We start from the raw sequence: 17067 nt of genomic DNA, 5'->3' as shown, positions 1-17067 counted from the left end.
CTCCAGTTTTAAAAAACATGTTTCTCGGGCTTCCCTGGTGGCGCAGTGGTTGGGGGGTCTGCCTGCCAGTGCAGGGGACACGGGTTCAAGCCCTGCTCCGGGAAGATCCCACATGCCGCGGAGCAGCTGGGCCCGGGCGCCACAACTACTGAGCCTATGCTCTAGATCCTGCGAGCCACAACTACTGAAGCCCGCGCGTCTAGAGCCTGTGCTCTGCAACAGGAGAAGCCACCGCAATGAGAAGCCCATGCACCGCAACGGAGTAGCCCCTGCTCCACGCAACTAGAGAAAGCCCTGCGGGGACACATCTCTAGCTCCTCAGCCCTCCACTGCACCCCCTTTGCCCAGTACCTGACTTCACAGCAGGTGCTCATTAATACGTAAAGAGTTTCAAGATGAAAAAGAAATTGTGTGACAGTGAAGACCAGTTTATACACTATAATTGTTCTAAAGGGGGTGTGGACTGCCTTGGGTGGGTTTCATTTCTCTGTTAGTGAACAGAGATTCATACGTCTAGATGCAGTCGCACACCAGACAAAGGTTGGCCCAGATGGCCTCTAAGAGTCAGCTCCAAGAATTTGTGCTTTCAATACTCCACATATTCAAGTCACTCCTGGAACAGAACTTATCAGGCGGTGCTCTGCCACTCTGTTCACCGGCACTATCCCTTTCCTCTTTGAATCGCCAGTCCACGGAGCATCTCAGAAGTGTTTGATGCCTCCAGCTGGAGATTTGGGAGCCTTGACCCTGTTCGTCTCTCTGTTTCTGGTGATGGGACTTTGTGATCCAAAGACTGGGGTAAAATGTGTAATCAGTTCTGTTTATTCGGCGCATTCGAGCACTTGAATTTGTAGAGAGAGCAGTGGGTGGGGAAGCTCACAGAACATCGAATTCAGGCACGGTGGGATGCTGAGTGGAGATGGGGAGGAAGCCAGCAAGAGGCAAGAGGGACCGAACAAGACAGTGTGTCCTTAGCTAACAAAATTGGAGTGGGATCTACGACTTCTCAAAGGCTGGCTCTCAGGGACCCCAAGGATGAACACCCACAGGCCTGCGCAGAGCACTTCTGCTTTACTGTGTTGGCTCCAGCCAGCTCAGCATGTGCAAAAAGCAAGAAGCCCCAAAGTTTGGCCTATGTAGCAGTGTGTCTCTTTAAGAGCTTATTATTTTTGCAAAGTTCTAATGTTCCTTGCCTGTGGTTTGCCCTGGTGAGTGCTTGTTAATTCAGTTTCATTGTTGCCTAGGGAAAAAGAACCCCAGTGACCCACTATAATAACCGCTTTAATGTGGGGCTTCTGCTTTGGGCCTGTGTAGTATCCTTTAACAAATGAGCAGAAGTGGCCAAAATTATATTAGGCGACGCTGCCAGAGGTTTATGATAAAATCTCCAGTCACTGCCAGGGACAGTGTGATCCCTGTCAGTTTGAGGACTGACTTTTCTATAGTAACAGCTCAGACCTTTTTTTCTGGGGGTGGGAGGTTCTCACTACATGCCAGACACTGTGCTGGTGGTGGGAGTGGGGATGGGGGGAGATGCTTTTACACACGTGATTTCAGTTAGTCCTTATAATATCACTGTAATGTGGATATTATTAATCCTACTTTACCAATGATAAAATGGAGATGCAAATTGTTTAGATGACAAACCCAGGGTCACACTGGTGATAAATCTTGGGACTGAGATTCCACTCCAAACCCATTACCTGCTCTGCACCAGGCTGCCCCTAAGATGACTTGAGAACATAGAGCTAGATGGCCTAAAGCTGGTTATTTGTCCTCCATTATTGGTCAATAGGAACGAAGGCTTTTTCCCACTTCACCTGAGATCATGCAAAGAAAGTGAATTAGGGATAGGAACAAAGAAATTTTCAGCTGGGCCCTCTCTGTCTTCCTAGGTAGCATATAGAGGGTGTTGACAAATGTTGGAATAAATTAGAAAATTTTGAACCAATCGTTGCTATGTTTGTTCAGCTGCCTCATATTTTAAATTCCCATTCCAATGCTGAACCAAAGTTTTCCTTTGTCTGACAGATTCCAACATGAACTTTAAATCCCCCCAATAATATCCACTTTGCTGGGTTGTTGTAAGGAGAAACTGCAAATTATAATAAAATGTGCAAATGATCACATTTTCATTTATCACCTCATCGTATTACATAAAAAATTAAGATCTGGGAAATGCAGGAAGTTAAAATGTGAATATACAGACAAAAGAGTCCTATACAATTTTTAATACTGAGCAAAAAATTTGGCTCTGAATTTCCTGCGGGTCAAAGTAAAAAGAAAAATAAGATCAGGTATACGATACTAATTCTCATAAAGAAAAACTATGGAAAATACAGTTTCTCAAGGGGCACAGAGATTTCCCTGCCACTTAGATTGGAAATAAATTTCTCTAAAAGATTGAGGATGACACTGGATCACCATTTTCCTCATCACTCCCCTCTGCCCATTACATTCAATAGAATTCTTAAGGTATCTTCAATATTACAATGGAGGCAAAATACCAAAGCACAGTCCACTGAAAGGAATTCTGCAAAGGGGCTAAAAGAAGGTGGTTCATGGGTACATAGTTCTGGAGCTCCAACAAATCCAGAATTAAAATCTAAAATTGAAAAAAAAATGGATAAAATGCATATCTTTTAATGTATCTCCTATAAATGACATTTTTATCAATGGAGTTTCAATAAAGAATTGGGTAGAAGACAGTTTGAGGTTGTATAAGTACAATAGTGGCCTCAGAATTTTTTCACTGGGCAGTGGGTTAAGAGGGACAGTCTGGTTGGAAGTGGAGGCGCTAGGTAGAGTGACCAACTTTTCCAGCTTGCCCAGAATTTTCTCAGTTTGGGGGACTAAAAATCCCACATCCCCGGATACTCCTCAGTCCTCAGCAAACGGAACAGTGGATCACCCTAGTGCCAGGCTGGGAGTTTCAAAGCCACAGTGACATAGCGAACACACTGTGCTTTCTACTTAGATTGCATGTTTATTTATGTGGCTCTGAGGGATACTGATGGATTTCTCCCCAAAGCCAAAGCACGTCTTCTGCGTTGCCAAATTGGAATACTTTAGCAGTCCAGTGATTGGATGGTGGAATCAGACCTATCTGTGAAAACTGAGGAACCCAGATTCACTCTGGGGACTAAACATCCATCCCGCCTTGCCTTAGGGTGACTATAAAATCGCTAGGTGAAAACGCACATGGGGAAGTTTTCTTTTCTGAAATTCTTTACAAATTACAGAGAAGAGCCGAACAGAGTGAAAAGCTTTGGAGCTGCAGTGACCCGAGTTAGTGTCCTGGCTTTGCCACTGATCAGCTATGAGATTTTGAGCCGTTCACTCAATCCTCTGAGATGTAGTTTTCTCATCTGTAAAGTGGCTCATCTGCAAAGATGTTATGAAACTTAACTGAGATACTTGAAAGCCCCTGGCAGAGTGCCTAGTTCAGTAAATATCTCTTTCCTCCCCCTTTCCCCTTCTCGGTCTAAGATGAGTAGAGTTTGGCCTGCAGGTGGGAGATTTGAACCAAAACAATAATTGTTCTTTAGATAAACCCCAGCAGTTAGAATATCCTCACTGCACCACAGTGATGAATGGAGAACTGGACCTCTCAGGGGCCATTCCTAAGTTTTGTCTGTCTGCTTGCAAAAGATGTGATTGGAAAGTGCTTTATGCATACTCAGTACTAATTCAGCCCCATCTAAAACATGTTTGGACTCTAGACTCTTTTTCAGCCAGTAAAATGTGTATATTTCCTTCCTTCTTTTCCTTTCCTTCCTCCCTCCTTCCCTCCCTTTCCTTCCTTCTTCCGTTTCTTCCTTCCTTCCTTCCTTCCTCCCTCCCTCCTCCCCACCTCCCTTATTCTTTTGCGCTTTCTGCTTTTGTCTTTTGCCTGTGGGCCAGATCCACATTTTTCTCCACACTAGACCGTTTGCTTTTTCATGCTGATCACCCCTCTGGCCTCTTATGTTGTTCAAATTGCTAGCTATGGGCTTTCAGGTAAGTTATTTCCCTTCAATAGACTCAATCTCCTGATCTATAAAACAAAAGGAGGAAACCAGATAGTTTATAAGGCCCCCTACAGCTCTACATTCTGTGATATGAGGAATACTGTTCTTTTATTTATTCAGCAGACATTTATTGAGCACATACTAAGTACCAAGTGCAATGTAGTAACTGGGGCTACAGCGATAAAACAAGCAAAGCCTCCATTTTCATGGAACTTACATACCAGTGAGAGAGACAGACAATAAATAAAACACAAATGAATACATAACATATCAGGGGTAGTAAGTGCTGGGAACGAAAACTAAGTGGGGTGAAATGTAAGGAGTGACAGTGATGGTGGGATGTGTGTGGGGCCTCATGGTGCTACTTGAGATGCAGTGGTCAGGAAAGGTCTCTCCAGTAAGCTGACATGTGAGCAGAGACCTCAATGAAGTGAAGAACAAGCCAGGCAGTTCATCTGCAGAAGAGTGTTCTGAGCAAAGAAAACAGTTGGTGCAAAGGTCCTGAGGTTGGAGCATGCACTCATTTTGAAGGAATATCAAAGGAGGTCAGTGTGGCTCTGGATTGTGTGGAGCCAGAAAAGACTAGTAAGAGATGAAGCATGGAATTACATAAGATAATAAGAATAACTCACCCTCGGTTCAGCATCTGTGCCCAGCACAGGTTTTCATGAGAACCCTAGCAGAGGAGCATAAACCATCTGGGACTCATCTAACTTCTGGATGCTGGCCTCTCACAATCTCTCTTCACATGACAATGTGTCTTAACCTCATCAGGGGCTTAAGGAAGACAGTCTTCAGAGACCATCAGGCAAGCTAGAGAAGCAGAGGCACTGAAGTCTGAATGTCTGGCTTGTTATTCCTGGTACTCACAGGGACAAAGGCTTGCCCCGGGCCCTTCCTTTTACCACCTTCCTGCCTGGAATTGTCCTCAGAGGTTTGGAACACATGCACTGCGTTTAGTAAGAAACTTATGTGGTACTTTACATCACATTGAAAATGGAACAGTGTGATGGAAAGCAAACTTTGGGGAAATGTAAGCTTCAATTTTGTTAATGTGTTGATGAAATTTCCCCAATCTATCTGTCCCTTCCCTAAGCTGGATTTGCCCTGAGCCCGTTCCTCCCAGCACCTGTTTTTCTGTTACGTAAGGGAAAAAACGGTCTAGAAAATCTGACTGGGCATTTTCTGTGATAGGCTGAGAATACCCGAAGTTCAACCTTTGTGTATGCAATTATGTATTGAGGCACAAAGAACTGTGGCTATGGCCTCCTGCGTCCTGCTAAAGCTACACCGTGTCCTGGAGGAGAATGTGGAAAGTCAGGCCCCTGTTTGTCAGAGCCAGCTGTGAAGCTATTGCTGGACTATTTCTTTCCATGGGATTGTCCTCCTCCTTCTTATACTCCAAGGATCTGGTAGAGTCTGAGACCATCCGCTGTGGCCTCACTGAATTGGAAACTGTCCCTAAACATTTCATGTTCTGGAATTTTTTGTGTTCAGGAAGAGGACGCTAATAACATATTCTTGAGTGGCTATATAGTTCTAGAAACAACGCCAGGTACTTTTAACATAAATCATCTACTTCAGCCTCAGCGCTGGACTGTGGTGGTGGGCATGGTGATCCCACTTTCCAGGTGAGGCAAGGGAGGCTCAGGTGAAACAGCTAAAGTCATAAAGCTGGTTAAGTGAGAGGAGTTTTTCCTTTCATTGCCTCCCTGTTATTCTTCTAGACATTATCGGCCTTCGCTCTAATGAAGACTGGCTACTTGACCTAATCCATTCTCTCTTCGAATGCCAGCTGGATTGGAATTGAGGTCTTTGGGAAGGCGTGGTGGAGGAGAACTGGTGTTCTAGACAATGGTCTTTAAATAAGATGAGCTAAGTTTGGCGACACACCTAAGCTGGGCATCCCCCAGCCAATGCAGAAAGAGAGTCGTGCAATTCTGCAGTCAGTTCAGGGCCACTCCACAGTGCTTCCTCACCTTGCAAGCCATCTCTGGGAGCTGCAGGACCCATATGAGGGGCATTCAATTACTTTTCTTCCTTTAGTTTCGCTACATCCCTGAGCAGTTGATCTTCCTACTGCTTTTCATGCAGAGCCGAGGGGAGGCCTACGCAAGGGATGTGATTGCTCTACTCAAACAGCCATACGGGTGGTCTTTGATTTTGGGTTTCCAAGCACCCAGGTATTTTAAAAGCCAACACTTTCTTCTGTGGGATTTCAGCTGTACTGGCACTTTTTTGGTGAAGTGTGAGTTAAGCGAGTCTCGCTGTTTTGGAGATCAGGTCACCGAATTGTTCTTTCTGGCCTCTTCTGCCTGTTACTTTGTGTTGGAACAGAAATTCCACGGCATCTGCCTGCTGAGAGCTCAGCTGGTGTCATCACCGTCCTCCTGGATCCATCAGCACTCACTGACAAACAAGGAAACTGGATCCATGTTGGACACGAACTTTACTCAGTTATGTAGTTTGTCTCTCTGTAATCCCTCTGTTATTGACAAATAGAACTCAGGGACATGGCAGTGACAGCTCCTGCAGACAGCGTGTATTAGCGTCGGTATTATCGTCCTTGGCCCTGACAGCCTGGGCACTAGAGAGAGGATTAAGCGATTAGTACTGCGTATGTTACAACCATCTTTTTATTCCTGGTGACTTTTCGGTTTTGCTCACTTCATAAAGATGTAAAAGTGGGCTCTGAGTAAAAACAGATGCATTTTTACATTTTTGGGGTCTGACGGGTAGCACATGTCTCAGACATTCAGACAATGTTGAGACATTATCAAGTTTCTCCATGCACCGAGCAAATTCTCTTGCCTTTGTGACAAATATTGGCTTAAAGGGGACTTGGAGGTATACTACATATATTTAGAAAATAAAGATCTCTTTGAATCTCTGACTTACTGTATTTGATGTGTTGGTGTATATATGTTAGATAATCATTTAAATGACTTTGTTCCCTGGAACTTTAGTAAAAGGTAGGTTGATCTCAGGCGATTTTGCCCCTGAGATGGGACTAATGTAAGAGTTAAACATAGGATTTTTTTGCATTTATTTTTGATTTGGCCAAATTCTCTGGAATATTCATCCACAAGAAGGAATGTCAATCATATCTCTCAACATCATTTTTACGAGTGATAGCATGTTATACATTTCCAGGGTAGAAAAGTCTATTGCAGTCATTATAAATTAGGGCCTTTGGTCTTTATCACAGTGTGTGATTTTTAGATTGTAAAATGTTGACCTCTTATAGTCTATATTTTCATTTCTCTTAATTTATTCATTCATGCAAGAAGTTTTTTATTGAGCATCTCCTATGTGGAAGTGACAGAAATCTAGAACAATCTAAAATATATTCTTTGGGGACTTCCCTGGTGGCGCAGTGGTTAAGAATCACCTGCCAATGCAGGGCACACGGGTTCGAGCCCTGGTCCGGGAAGATCCCACATGCCGCGGAGCAACTAAGCCCGCGTGCCACAACTACTGAAGCCCAGGCACCGCAACAAAGAGAAGCCACCGCAATGAGAAGCCCACGAACCACAACGAAGAGTAGCCTCTGCTCGCCACAACTAGAGAAAGCCCGAGCTCAGCAAGGAAGACCCAATGCAGCCAAAAATAATTAATCAATTTAAAAAATAATAATAAAATAAAATATATTCTTTGCTCCCCAAAAGTCCATTGAGCTGTCACAAGACAGTTTATAACTAAGTGCCAAAGGAGCTCTGGCAACAATGAGTGGAGTGGATTCACTGCAGGGATGAGACGGTGAGGATGGAGAAGGCAGACAAGACTTTGAAGAGGAGGGGATAAGATGGCCCTTGGAGAAGGAAAGGTGTGCAGGAGAGAAGGGCGTGGTTCTTGTTGGGGTAGGGAGGTATTTAGTAATTCATATTTGGGGTTCAAGGTAAGACTGGAAAGGGAGATCAGAGCAAACTTGTCACATTTTGGGAGTTTGGATTTTATCCCCTAGAAACAGGGAGCCTCTGATGTGAATGAGGACGCTAGTTTAGAAAAACATTGGATAGGTGTTCACCGGACAGACTGGCAGGTAGGATGAGATAGGTGACATGGAAACCAGACAGGAGACCAGACTGCTGGAATCCAGGGGTGCAGCCAGGAAGCCGTGATCTCCAGTTGCCACAGAAGGGGAGAAAAGAGGGGATTTGCAGAGGAGGAAGTAGCTATGCTGAATTGTTAGGGGCTGGAGTAAGAGCCAACGTTTCTGGACGCTTCCCATGTGCCCATCAAATTGCTAAGCACTTTGCATGTATTTAATCCTTACAGAAATTCTGTGAAGTAGGAACTCTCATTAGTCCCATTTTTGGATGAGGAAACCAAGGCTTAGAGGGGTCAAGTAACTTGATCAATGTCATATTGTAGAAAGTGGAAGAACTGAGATTTGAACCTACCTTCCAAACTCCCATCCACTGTGTGTGCCTTACTGCCTGACTGTGGAGGGGATTGGCAGGGTGGAGGGATAAGGGGAAGAAACTTTTAAAAAATATTGGAAATGTAATATTTCAAAAGAATTTATTAGTATTATCATTATTAGCCTGGAAAAAATAGCTAGCTTGAAATAGAAATGAATAAATCACATTTTCATGTAGAAAAAAAGATGCTCTATAAAGTGAAAGAGAAGTTCACCCAAAATGTCCTGTCTTAAAATAGACGCAAAATTCAGAAATGCAATGCATGATGTTTATCTTAATCCTCTTTATTTACATGTTCTCATACACAGAGCACTGTATAATATGAGTCTGCCCATGTGTACATATGTGTAAATGTCACCTAGGGACTTGAACGAATTTAACCTTGATTCAAGCTTGAAGGGAAAAATGGCTGTAGTTTCGACTTTTAAAAAATTATCTGTTTATTTCCCTTTCTCTGTCGATAACTCCTGGTTGTAATGCTGAAATCTTATAAATACGGCACAGTTAACTCACAAAATGAGCTTAGTGTTCTCGGGGCAGTGCAAGTTGAACAACACATAATTTGGCACAATTTGGTGGGCCTGAGTTTAAGACAAATACAAGACTGAGAGAGCATAGAGGCTTTATTATTTCTAAGTGAGTTCATGTAGTGTACACGGGTGGAACCGATCAGAAACCCTCACGCGGCCCTCTGCCACATCCAAGGCGTTCAGTTCTGGTGCTTTCATAAGCGTCGTATTCACAGCACAACGTTTCTCCTTCCCAAATAGGAATGTTGTTGTTTCAAATGACCATCTGTGCTTTTGGCAGAATAGTGAATGCCATCTCCATTTGCCCTCTCACCCCCACCCCAGGCCCTGTTGGTGTCACAGCAAGGTTGGAAGGGCAGTGTGAACACGCAAGGCAGAGTGCGTAGAATCACATAGCTGTGGTTTTCTGTAGTATTAGGAAAGAGGAAGTGCTCCATAGGGTAAATGGAGGCTTTACTAGTCAATCGGAGTGCTTGACATCACATTTACAAATGGAAGAGAAGGATATTAATGTAGACTTGCTTGAATTCTTGAGAAAAAGGAAGAGAAAGGAAACTAAGATTTGTCAAGTATCTATGTTGCATAACTCAGGTAGCCATACACCGAATCCCAGATTTTACCTATGGGTTTAGCGTAATTAACCATGAAACTCCTTCTCACTTTCAGAAGTTTCCTGGTTTAGACAATAAATTACATGGTTGCCCTATGTATAATCTGAACAAGGGCTCTTTCTAGGGAAAAATCTCATTCTTTCCACTGTTCATGTCTGGAAACTGAGTCTCTGAGAGGTTAACTGGTTCAACACATGCAAATCAACACAACAAGGATTTGACAACAGAGATTATTTCTGCTTCATCATGGTACCTCCCAAAGAGGTACCATGTTTTATCTATGCCAAAACAATGGTACTCATCCAACAATGGGGCAATTTAATTTATTTTCAAAGCTATTTGAAAGGTCAGCATGTCCTTTCCATTATTTTCCAGTGATGGGGAGTTGGATTTATCCCATGCTCTCTCAATTTGTCCTCTTGTGACCAGGTGTAAAATTTGGGGGAATAAATGAGGAACTGATGATCACAGTTGAAGTTGTAGAATGGGCTCATGGACTACAAGAAAGTTAACAGATCTGTACAGGAATTAGACCCCGAACTGATTTTTCCTACCATGAAGTCAGTGGCTGAACCAACCATGGGCCAGAATCAAGGAAGCAAGTATTTATAGCATCATGTTTCTACACTATTTTGCGTCGATAAGTAATAAAGTGCTTTTAGCCAGTGGCTGTTTGATAGATCTTAGCCAATCACAGCTAAGAGATGCTTTCAGGCCTTTGGGGTAAACTCCCACTGCAGGAAATAGTGCAGAAAATAAAGAGTTCTAGAAAGGGGACCTGGAAACCTCGATTCCTCCTCCACCTCTCAGTTAACTAGCCTTGTGATCTTGCACAAGTCAGTTGAACTTTCTGGGATTCTGTTCGCTTCTTAGATTAAAAAAAAAAAAAAAAAAAGAAAAGAAAAGAAAATGAGGACATTAGTTGATAAGGAGTCCCTGCCTCCTTCAGGCAGGTCCTGCTTACTGCTAGTTTTTGTAAATATAGCTTTCCTAGAACACAGCCAAACCAATTGTTTACATATGCTGGTTTTTCAGCTACAACAGCAGAGCTTAGTTGCAAAAAAGACTGTATAACCTGCTAAGCAGAAAATACTTACTGTCTGACCCTTTGCAGAAAAAGCTTGTCTATCGCAGGATTAAATGATCTCTGAGGACAGTTTCACTTTTTGTTTCTAACCCCAAGAAAGACAAGAAGGAGAGTGAGAAAGGGAAGAAGATGAAGTCAGAGTTATAAATCCGAGTCCAAAAACCAGAAAGCAACTTACCAACAATCCACAAGCCAATTGTCCTAACAGTGATAGATTGCATCTCCCCCTGCTGGCCAGGAGGACCTTTTGCTGTAACGTAGGCTAGAGAAGTACAGGAAAGTGACAAATCTGTGCAGGAATCAGACCCTCAGACTCATTTTCAACACAGAGGTCTCTGCTGGTCAGTACGGAAGTTTCCGTTTGCTTCTGATGCCTTTGAACTCATAAAGCACATGCTTTATGTAGGGAAACTAGGGGAATTTGGGTCATCAAGCTAGAGTGTAGAGCTCCTTTGGAAAGAAGTAAAACCAAGAGAGGACAGGGAAAGCTTGCTTGAAAAGAACTTAATCATGGTGAATGAAGCCAAAGCTAATAAACAATGCTGGATGGGCTCTCATGGCCTCAGACAGTAGGTGAGGATGGTTATTGTTGTGACTGCATTAAATCATACTAATCCCAATGCCACAAGCCACTTTGAATGATGAAGTGAAGTGGCCAGCAATGGCAGCCAGGAGGCTGTCCATTCTGCCCCTGTTCGGCAGGGCTGCTGTCAGCCCTCTCAGGCAAGCTCTGCATCCTGTCTTAGGGGCCCAACTCTGCCTTCAGAGGAGCCTTGCAGGCTGGCAGATTTCAGTTTGGTTTGGAGTTTTGTTGTGTTTCTTGGCAGGAAGGGACCGTCCTCCATACATGGAGAGCCCTGGATTAATGGCTAAAGTAACACCTACTGGTGGGACCAGCCCAGGCTAGGGCAGCCTCTCTGCTATTGACTCAGGACTCCTCTTGACTCACAGCCTCACTCGGTTTTGTGGGCTGTTTGAGGTTCCTGCTCTAAAGTCCGCCTGTTTCATGATGTGAAAAACATGCTACAGAGTACATGTTCCTTCCTTCCCAGAGTGGAGCACATGCTGCTTCGTGGGCAAACCTTGAGGGAATCAAGAGGAAGTTGTTTTGCGCTATAGTGAATCCCAAGCCAAAAATAAATTAGCTTTAACATACAAATTCTTAACTTGGTTGCTTTCTTTCTTAAGTTTCCTTCAACTTCTGCTCATAATCTTGGGGAATGGTTGAGATAAAGTCCTAAGAACACAAATCCAAATGCAGGCTTGGGTTTTTCCTTTTGGCTCCAGTGAATTGAGGTGAAAATTGCCACAATCTTGGTGTATTTTCTTCTCCTCCATGATAAATCCTTTTGGAAACAAGGTGGGATATGAAAATATATGGCTATATGTTTGTTTACTTACATTTTTTTTTGCCCTTTCTCTGATCCCAAATTGTGCCAAAATGTGCTATTTTTTTCTACTTGGTAGAAGGGCGGAGATTTTTATTTCCCTAATCTCTCTCTCGGGAATATAAAAAAATCAAAATATCTCCTATAAAGTTTTAAAATGAGTTAATTTAACTTGGAGCATGGAGATTACCCTCTGCTACATATAAAACATTTATTTATATCATGGGTAGACATTGAATAATGTGAATTTTCTTCATTTTTGAAGGATATAATACACAAACCAAAGGAATGGTGAAGCATCTGTTGAATTGCTTTAGTCCCCCTCATTATAACGATGCTAAAAAAAAAAAATAGAAGAAATAGGAATGAAAAATGAACTGAATTTCAGGAAAACTGTACAAGAAGTCTCTAAGCAAAAGGGCGTGCAAAAAGGAACTGCTGGGCACATTACTTTGTGTGTGTGTGTATATGTGCATGTGTGTGTCTGTGTGCGTGTGTGTGTGCCCACGCACATGAGCTCTCATGCAGTGGGGGAAAAGTGGGGGAAATTTGACTGAGGAAACCAGTTCCTGGAGTGCAGGCGTAAGGAGAGAGGACTCTGGGATTCAGGGTATCGGAGCAGAGTGGATTCCATGTCTGCCAGTGCATGGGATAGCCTGTGTAAGAGCAAAAACCATCACCTCTAGGCAGGAAATCTGACCTGGTCCTTATCTTTCCTCCTTATGGGAGAGACCAAAATTTGGAGCATATAAGAAAAATAAAATGGACTTGCACGATGCATCTCTGAGAAGAGAAAGGCGATGAGATTCAGCCCGAAGGCCAACCCCTCCCCACTACCTCTTACCTCTTGGCCAAGAACAGTTGGTACAGAATGTGATCTGCATTTCCAAATGAAGCCTTGCCTGATAGTCACTTGATTGCCCCAGTTGGCGGTAGGGGTGGTGGTGGGCCATTCTTATTTCTGCAACAACTTAATTCAACTGAAATTTTCCTTTTGTGGGTCACCTTAAAGCCAGGATCTCGAAGATGTCAAAACCACCTGCTAAAGTTAATTATTTTCCAAGTGACACAGACCTCAAAGAAAGAGATCTGTGTTCATCTCACCTTCTCACCCACCACGAGTGGCAGCTCTATATGGACTATGGGAATTCCCTTGGAGTCACTGTCCTGGGAGGGGAATCTAGCTGGAGTGGTAACCTTGTCGTTGGAATTCATTTCAAAATTGACCCTCCAGGGGAACTATCTGTATGTCCCACCTCCCAGCAACAGTGCACACTTCTAAAACTCTCAAAGACATCAATTTATAACAGTGTCTGACAAATGGTGGCATTGCACCAAAACGTGTAGCTGTGGATTTTACTTTTGTTGGTTGTATTTGTAATGCTGAGCTTCCCAGGCACATGGCAAAGTCTTAACATCTTACGTGAGCCAAGAAACTTCATCAAGCTGATATTGACTGAAGGAACTGAGAATTGAGGACCTTGTTTACACAAGTAGATGGTCAATACTTATTTATTCAATAGAATATCTTTGCTTTTGAGTAGAAGTTGAAGAGTTAATGGGGAGGTGTTGCTTTAAGAGAAACAAAGTGACTTGCAGATGTGTCCACTCTCTTTAGCTGGCTCTTTAATCTCGAGCAGTACATTATCAGGTTGACATTTTTTAAAAAGATGGAACCCACTGTTGGTGAGAGGTTGGGAAATGGACATACTCCTACATTGCCAATAAGAATATAAATTGTTATGGGTTTTTTAATTTATTTATTTTATTTATTTATTTTTGGCTGTGTTGGGTCTTCGTTGCTGCGTGCGGTCTTTCTCTAGTTGTGGTGAGCGGGGGCTACTCTTCGTTGCAGTGCGTGGGCTTCTCATTGTGGTGGCTTCTCTCGTTGTGGAGCACGGGCTCTAGAGCACAGGCTCAGTAGTTGTGGTGCATGGACTTAGTTGCTCTGTGGCATGTGGGATCTTCCCAGACCAGGGCTCGAACCCGTGTTCCCTGCATTGGCAGGCGGATTCTCAACCACTGCACCACCAGGGAAGCCCTGTTATGGGTTTTTAGATAAAATTATTAGTACACTGTAATTCAGTAATGCTTCTTTTAATAATTTATCCTAAGGACATAATCAGTAACATACATAAATGTATATATACAAGGATTTTCATCACATCATTTTAAGAATGAAAACTTTGGGAACAAAATTATTATATTGGGAACAAAATTCCCAATATAAGAAAATGGTTAAATAAATTATGACATACACATTCTGCAGACATAAAAATCACTTTTGAAAACTTTTTAGAGACATAGAAAGGAATATTTTTTAATACAATGTTAAGTTAAAAAGGCAGGGAATGAAATGAATTAAATAATTTTGGTAAATAGTATATGTATAGGAAAAATATTAGAAGTACATAATCACTGTTACATTTTGGTTTATATCTGGCTAGTGAGATTATGGAAAATCTTTTTTTCTCTACTTTTCTATATTCACCATCTTTTCAACAACAAACGTGCATTACTCATAATTTAAAAATTTATAATTCTGATATTTTTTGAAGAACTGAGCAGTTTATTAAAGGGTATGACAAAAGTAACATTATTTAATTTAACCATGCCCATTTTTCCATAAAAGATTTGAGGCTAATTATGAGACATACATAGGATAAAATGATTAAACACAATTAAAAAATCAGGATTGAAGAAAAAATAAAATTGAATACAACGTCAAGACTGAAAGATAAAAATACAACCCAGATCTACATGCCATAACGTCCTACTTAATTGCATTAGCAAGCCATAGATTGGATGATGCTTCCTAGTGGCTGAAGCAAAGAGGGAAAACTCCTTGGTGGTACAGAGGCAGTTTTGGAGCCCCCAACTTGAGGGGCATTAATGCGGGACTTCACCTGGTAGACATCAAAGGGTGAGGTGAACATATTTCTTGGCAATATTTCCACTGCAGAAGCTGCCATAAGCCTGTTTTTGTAGCATCACTCAATGGAGGAACTAAAAAAATGTGATTTAGTGAGGAATTACTTGGGGCCTGTCCTAGTTCGGTTTTTCCTAAAACAGAACCCAACAAGGACTTGGATACAGGTAGTTTATTTGGAAGGTTATCCCAGGAAGCAGGAGTATGAGACAGGGAAAACCCATAAATAGATTTTGTTTGTTTTCTTTTCTTTTCTTTTGGTAATAGCTTTATTGAGATATAATTGGAACATATACAGGAAAGTTTATTTTTCTTATATTCTTAAGTGAATACCATACTATTCACCCACTTAAAGCATACAATGAAATGGTTTTTAGTACATTAAAGAGCATCTTATTGAGCTGGCTACTGGGGGACACAGGGGTTCCATCATGTCGGAATGTACTTCCTTTAGGAAATTTTTTCTACTTGAAATACAATTAGCTCTGTTTATGACTTTTATCACTGTTAATACATATATTTAAGATCTTCGTATATTGAATTATAATTTTCTGTTTATCTGTCTCTCTACTATTAGATGGTGGACACTTCAGGGTCAAGAATACAGATTCATCTTTGTAACTTTGGCACCTCGCCCAGTCCTGACACATAGGTTCTTTGGAAATATATATTGAATTGATGAATAATTAATTGCTTTGCAAGGCAATGTAAGCCAATCAACAATTCACTTCTTTTTTTTTTTTTTGGAAAATCTTCAGAGTGTCTCTCTTTTTTTTTTTTTAATAAATTTATTTATTTATTTATTTATTTTTGGCTGTGTTGGGTCTTCGTTTCTGTGCGAGGGCTTTCTCTAGCTGCGGCGAGTGGGAGCCACTCTTCATCGCGGTGCGCCGGCCTCTCACTATCGCGGCCTCTCTTGTTGCGGAGCACAGGCTCCAGACACGCAGGCTCAGTAATTGTGGCTCATGGGCCCAGTTGCTCTGCGGCATGTGGTATCTTCCCAGACCAGGACTCGAACCTGTGTCCCCTGAATTGGCAGGCAGATTCTCAACCACTGCGCCACCAGGGAAGCCCAACAATTCACTTCTGATGATGTTTATTGATGTCTGCCACATGGCAGCCACTGGGCCAGGTGTCAGGAATTCAAACATGAACAAATCACTGTTACTTCTCCTAGAGTTGCCAGTGTCTAGAGGAGATTGGCACGTGAAAAAGAATGACAACATAGAGCAGGAAGCAATATCAGAGAGGTGTTAAGTCGAACAGTATGAAATGACCATCTTTGTAGGGCAGAAACAGTTGAATATGGGCAATGTCATATAATTCAACCTATTAAAGATTATGCTGCCCCTGGGAATTCCCTGGCTGTCCAGTGATTAGGACTCTGTGCTTCCACTACCAGGGACCCGGGTTCGATACCTGGTCAGGGAACTACTCGAAAGCTGCCAAATTAAAAAGAAGAAAAAAAAAAAAGATTATGCTGCCAGAACATAAGGGAGAATAATTAGTGAATCTGACATCATCTTGATCTGCAAGGGCTTTAATTCTAAAGCTTGGGAAAATGACAAAGACAGTTGAATTCTTAGCAGACAGTAGAGGGTCCTTTGAGCAACTAAACCCAAGAAGAGAGTACGTTGTAGACAAGCAACATGGTTAGTATATTAACGGATGTAGGGAATAAACGAGGATAAGGTTTTTTTTTTAAAACAAATATCCATGAGATGGATGCAACTTTTTTACTTAATTAATTTATTTATTTATTTATTTTTGGCTGTGTTGGGTCTTCGTTTCTGTGCAAGGGCTTTCTCTAGTTGCTGCAAGCAGGGGCCACTCTTCATCACGGTTCGCGGGCCTCTCACTGTCGTGGCCTCTCTTGTTGCGGAGCACAGGCTCCAGATGCGCAGGCTCAGTAGTTGTGGCTCACGGGCCTAGTTGTTCTGCGGCATGTGGGATCTTCCCAGACCAGGCCTCAAACCCCTGTCTCCTGCATTGGCAGGCAGATTCTCAACCACTGCGCCACCAGGGAAGCCCGAGGATAAGGTTTTTGACTGCTAACTTCAGAGGAACAACATCTTCTTTTTCAATATC

General features: G+C 42.4%; 1 protein-coding gene across 2 annotated transcripts in view; it reads left to right on the top strand.

Annotated features, from left to right (window-relative positions):
• Window positions 1-17067, top strand: part of BBS9 (Bardet-Biedl syndrome 9) — a 713234-nt gene that overhangs the window by 680759 nt on the left and 15408 nt on the right. Inside the window, exon 28 of one of the 2 annotated variants that reach the window (XR_009504850.1) lies at window positions 15557-15631. The exons of the other annotated variant lie outside the window; for it this stretch is intronic. The gene's annotated coding sequence lies outside the window, so the exon portion shown is untranslated. Of the gene's footprint in view, window positions 1-15556; window positions 15632-17067 lie in introns of those variants that run through there. 2 annotated transcript variants of the gene reach the window in all.

Source organism: Balaenoptera ricei, chromosome 9 (assembly GCF_028023285.1).
Source record: "Balaenoptera ricei isolate mBalRic1 chromosome 9, mBalRic1.hap2, whole genome shotgun sequence".
Classification (NCBI taxonomy): Eukaryota; Metazoa; Chordata; class Mammalia; order Artiodactyla; family Balaenopteridae; genus Balaenoptera; species Balaenoptera ricei.
Note: the sequence above shows the minus strand (reverse complement) of the source record. Positions and strands in the feature narration are given on the sequence as shown.